The sequence below is a fragment of the Cajanus cajan genome, chromosome 11 (assembly GCF_000230855.2).
Source record: "Cajanus cajan strain Asha chromosome 11, NIPB_CcT2T_4, whole genome shotgun sequence".
Classification (NCBI taxonomy): domain Eukaryota; kingdom Viridiplantae; phylum Streptophyta; class Magnoliopsida; order Fabales; family Fabaceae; genus Cajanus; species Cajanus cajan.
Genome location: NC_138527.1, coordinates 17,600,940 through 17,606,596, shown reverse-complemented (window position 1 = coordinate 17,606,596; position 5,657 = coordinate 17,600,940). Strand labels below are relative to the sequence as shown.

Sequence of the window (5,657 nt, the reverse complement as noted above, 5' to 3'; positions counted from 1 at the left end):
GTCCAATATCCTGATAATCAAACAAATTATGAGCTTAAATCTGGACTTATCCATTTGTTGCCCAAGTTTCATGGACTTGCAGGTGAAGATCCTCATAAGCATTTAAAGGAGTTCCATGTAGTGTGTTCCACCATGAGACCTCAAGGAGTTCCTGAAGATCATGTCAAAATGAAGGCATTTCCTTTCTCTCTGGATGGTGTTGCAAAAGATTGGCTCTACTTTCTACCAGCAACAATCACTACATGGAATCAAATGAAGAGATTGTTTCTAGAGAAATTCTTTCCTGCATCCAGAACAGCAGCAATTAGGAAAGAGATTTGTGGTATAAGGCAACTGAATGGAGAGACTTTGTATGAATACTGGGAGAGATTCAACAAGCTGTGTGCTACATGTCCTCAACATCAAATTAGTGAGCAATTATTGATTCAATATTTTTATGAAGGACTAACCTTGATGGATAGGAACATGATAGATGCAGCAAGTGGAGGAGCACTGATGGATAAGACACCAAATGCTGCAAGACAACTCATTTCGAACATGGCAGCCAACACTCAGCAATTTGGATTTAGAGGAGCTGTCAAGGGAGTAAATGAGATGGCAATTGGTGCTGGTTCTAGTTCTGTTTGTGGTGTAGATAATCAAAGGCTGGAAAACAAAATTAATGAGCTAACCACCATGGTGAGACATTTAGCAATTGAACAAAAACAACAGGCGAATGCAGCAAGTGAATGTCCAGCAACAGTTTGTGGCATTTGTTCTTCAGAGGAGCACTATACACATTCATGTCCCACTCTACAAGAAACAGATGCAAATGTTTCTGGAATTTACACCAACCAGCAACAATAATATAGGCCACAACAGCAACAAAATTACAATCCATACTCCCAAACATACAACCCAGGTTGGAAAGATCATCCAAATCTGAAATGGGGGCAACAACAACAACAACCTTCATTCCAACCTTTTGGAAAATATCAGCCTCCATTCAAGCATCAGCAACAACAACCACCAGCACCTACACCTCCTCCTGCACAAAAGAGTGGACCTTCATTTGAGGAGATGATGCAACAGATGGCTGCACAAAATTTGCAGTTTCAGAGAAATATGGATGCCACTGTCCAAGATTTAAAGACTCAAATTGGCCAGTTAGCATCTCAGGTAAATCAGTTTCAATCTCAAGGTTCTGGCAAACTTCCCTCCCAAACAGTTTTAAATCCAAAGGGGAATGTGAGTGCCATTACTTTGAGAAGTGGAAAAGAGTTACCACCAGTGCAGCAACAATCAGTTGTAGCACCAGTGGAATGTGATTCTTCCTTTGCAGGTGCAGCTGAAAATAATGATGCAGCAAAGAGGAGATCAGAGATTCCACTCCCCTTTCCAAATAGACCAGCAAAGAAGAGATTAGAAATTGATACTGAATTGCTGGATATGTTTAGCAAGGTGGAAGTCAACATTCCTCTCCTTGATGCCATCCGACAAATTCCAAAATATGCAAAGTTCCTTAAGGAATTATGTACTAATAAGAGGAAGTTGAAGGGTGATGAGAGAGTGAACATGGGGCGAAATGGTTCTGCATTACTCCAGAAGAAAAATGTGTCTGCCATTATTCCACATTATCTACTTCCAGATTTGCCACAAAAATGCAAAGATCCAGGAACTTTTACTATCCCTTGTACTATAGGGGAAGAAATTTTTACTAATGCTATGCTGGATCTAGGTGCTTCAATAAATGTTATGCCTGCATCTGTTTTTAGATCATTGCAGATTGGAGACTTGATTCCTACAGGTGTGAGCATTCAGTTGGCAAACAGGAGCATTGTGCAGCCACTTGGAGTAGTAGAGGATGTGCTGGTCAAAGTAGAAGATCTTCTCTTCCCTGCAGATTTCTACATTCTTGAGATGGAGGATGAGTCATCCAGTCATGCTACATTGATCCTTGGGAGACCATTCCTAAGGACAGCAAGGACAAAGATAGATGTGCATGCAGGGACTCTTTCTATGGAGTTTGGAGATAATCTGGTGCAATTTAATATTTTTGAGGCTATGAGACATCCAATAGAAAACCATTCTGTTTTTAGTTTGGATGTTATTGATTTATTAGTTGATGATTGCACAGATTTTGATGATGATCTACTTGCTGATTTTTCTGATTTTACTGACCCATTATGTACTTGTGATGATGATTCATCTATGTGTGCTATTTGTGCAGAAATTAGTGTTGCTATTTCAGGTGTAGCAGATTTAGCCACATCAATAGATGTTCCACCACCAGCATCTGAGACATTATCTCCATCTTTACCTTCATTGCCAGTACCATCCACTGTGCAGACAACATCAGTAGAGTTAAAGCCTTTACCTGCACATTTGAAGTATGCTTATTTAGAGGAAAATCAAGGGCTTCCTGTCATTATAGCTAGCATTCTTGAATCTGATCAGGAGGAGAGACTGTTGCAGGTTTTGAGAGATCACAGGAAAGCCATTGGTTGGACTCTTGCTGACCTTCCTGGGATTAGTCCTGCCATATGCATGCACCGGATTCTACTTGAGGATGAGTTCCGACCTGTGAGGCAGCCACAGAGAAGACTTAATCCTACTATTTTAGATGTGGTGAAGAAAGAGGTCACAAAGTTATTGGCGGCAGGTATAATATATCCTATTTCTGATAGCAAGTGGGTTAGTCCTGTGCAGGTCGTTCCCAAGAAGACTGGGATGACTGTGGTGAGGAACCAGGATGCTGAGTTGGTTCCAACCAGAGTTCAAAATAGTTGGCGAGTTTGTGTGGACTATAGAAGACTTAATCAGGCAACTCGCAAAGACCACTTCCCTCTTCCATTCATCGATCAGGTGTTGGAGAGGTTGGCAGGTAAATCACATTATTGCTTCTTAGATGGATTTTCAGGGTACATGCAGATTCATATTGCACCAGAGGACCAACACAAGACCACATTCACCTGTCCATTTGGCACATTTGCTTACACTAGGATGCCATTTGGTCTATGCAACGCTCCGGCCACTTTTCAGAGGTGTATGGTAAGTATATTTTCTGATCTATTGGAGAGTTGCATGGAGGTGTTTATGGATGATTTTACAGTTTATGGTTCTTCATTTGATGCATGCTTAGAGAGTCTATCTAGGGTATTAGATAGGTGTATCCAAACTAACCTTGTGTTAAATTTTGAAAAATGTCATTTTATGGTCACACATGGTATAGTTTTAGGTCACTTAGTCTCTAGTAGAGGCATTGAGGTTGATAAGGCTAAGATAGATATCATTGCTTCTTTACCTTACCCCGCTTCTGTGCGGGAAGTACGTTCTTTTCTTGGACATGCAGGTTTTTACAGGAGGTTCATCCAAGACTTTAGCAAGATTGCACTGCCACTGTCCAAGCTTCTACAAAAAGAGGTGGAGTTCATTTTTGACCAGCCTTGTCAACTAGCCTTTAAGGAGTTGAGGAAGCGGCTTACCACCACACCTATTGTACAGCCGCCTGATTGGGAGCTTCCATTTGAGCTCATGTGCGATGCATCCAACTTTGCACTTGGGGCTGTTTTAGCTCAGCGAGTTGGGAGGCTTTCGCATGTCATTGCTTATGCCTCTCGTACATTGGATGCAGCTCAAGTCAATTACACCACCACTGAGAAGGAGCTTTTAGCTATTGTATTTGCTTTAGATAAATTTCGTTCATATTTGCTTGGCTCCAAGATTATTGTGTTTTCTGACCATGCAGCTTTGAGATTCCTGTTGAAGAAGCCTGATGCTAAACCCAGATTGATCAGGTGGATGCTTCTTCTTCAGGAATTTGATATTGAGATCAGAGATAGGAGTGGTGCAGAGAATTTGGTAGCAGACCATTTGAGCAGGATTGAGGGGGGGCGTGTTGATCCCCTGCCTATTAGAGATGATTTTCCTGATGAGCAGTTGATGCACTTACATGATACTGCTCCTTGGTTTGCTGACATTGTAAATTATTTGGTTGCAGGTGTTCTTCCCCCGGATTTATCTAGATCACAGATAGCTAAACTGAAAAGTGAAGCTAAATATTATGTTTGGGATGACCCTTATTTGTGGAGATTTTGCAGTGACCAGGTGATCCGCAGGTGTATTCCAGATCATGAGATCCAGTTTGTGCTTCAATTTTGTCATGCTTCACCTGTTGGAGGACATTATGGTTCATACAGGACAGCTAGGAAGGTGTTGGACAGTGGGTTTTATTGGCCCACCATTTTCAGAGATGCACATCAGATATTCAGCACCTGTGAGCAGTGTGAGAGAGCAGGGATGGCCATTACACGCAGGCATGAGATGCCCCAACATCCTATCATTTTCTGTGAGGTTTTTGATGTTTGGGGTATTGATTTTATGGGTCCATTTCCTCCATCTTTTGGTTACACTTATATTTTACTAGCTGTTGATTATGTTTCAAAATGGGTGGAGGCTAAGGCCACCAAAACTAATGATTCTAAAGTTGTTGTGGATTTTGTTAGATCCAATATTTTTTGCAGGTTTGGTGTGCCTAAAGCCATCATCAGTGATAGGGGGAGCCATTTCTGTAATAGGAGCATGCAGGCTTTGCTTCATAAGTATGGGGTGGTGCATAGAGTGTCTACAGCTTATCATCCTCAAACTAATGGGCAAGCTGAAGTTTTTAACAGGGAAATCAAGCAAATTTTGCAGAAAATAGTGCACCCCAATAGGAAGGATTGGAGCAAGTTTTTGGAGGATGCTCTGTGGGCACATAGGACAGCTTACCGGACACCTATTGGGATGTCTCCTTATAGGATTGTGTTTGGTAAAGCATGTCATCTACCTGTTGAGGTTGAGCATAGAGCATATTGGGCAGTGAAGAATTGTAACTTGGCATTTGACCAAGCTGGTATGCAAAGGAAGCTTCAGTTGCAGCAACTTGAGGAGCTTCGGTTGGAAGCCTATGAAAACTCCAAGATTTATAAAGAGAAAGTCAAGCGCTTTCATGATAGTCATCTTTTAAGAAAGGAGTTTAAAGTGGGCCAACAAGTATTATTGTTCAATTCTCGCCTAAAGCTCATTGCCGGTAAACTTAGATCAAGGTGGGATGGTCCTTTTGTTATTACTAATGTGTTTTCCCATGGTGCAGTAGAAATTAAAAATGAAGTTACCGGAAAAACCTTCAAAGTGAATGGGCATCAACTTAAGGAATTTCATCAAAGTCCAAAGTTGGAGGATAAAGATGTGGAGGACATTTCATTAGAAGAGCCAACTCTTGGACCTTGAGGGAGTTCTACCCCTTATCTTATAATTTGCAATTGTCTTTATTGATTGCATTATTTGTTTCATTGAGGACAATGTGTGTTTCAAGTGTGGGGGGAGTTGTTTGCATAAAAAAAAAAAAAATAATAATAATAAAAATAAAAATTCAGAGTTTCAGAGAGAATCACGACCGTGATTCTAAATCACGGGCGTGATCTTCTCTGGAAAATTTTTGGAAAACCCCAGAGAGAATCACGACCGTGATTCTAAATCACGGGCGTGATCTTCTCTGGAAAATTTTTGGAAAACCCCAGAGAGAATCACGACCGTGATTCTAAATCACGGGCGTGATCTTCTCTGGAAAATTTTTGGAAAACCCCAGAGAGAATCACGACTGTGATTCTAAATCACGGGCGTGATCTTCTCTGGAA

General features: G+C 41.2%; 1 non-coding gene across 1 annotated transcript; it reads right to left on the bottom strand.

Annotated features, from left to right (window-relative positions):
• Nucleotides 1-302: 302 nt before the first annotated feature.
• On the bottom strand, nucleotides 303-407 carry LOC145953631 (small nucleolar RNA R71). Its single transcript, XR_014430914.1, has one exon. It is a non-coding gene; the product is annotated as a small nucleolar RNA R71 (small nucleolar RNA).
• Between the last annotated feature and the right edge of the window lie 5,250 nt (nucleotides 408-5,657).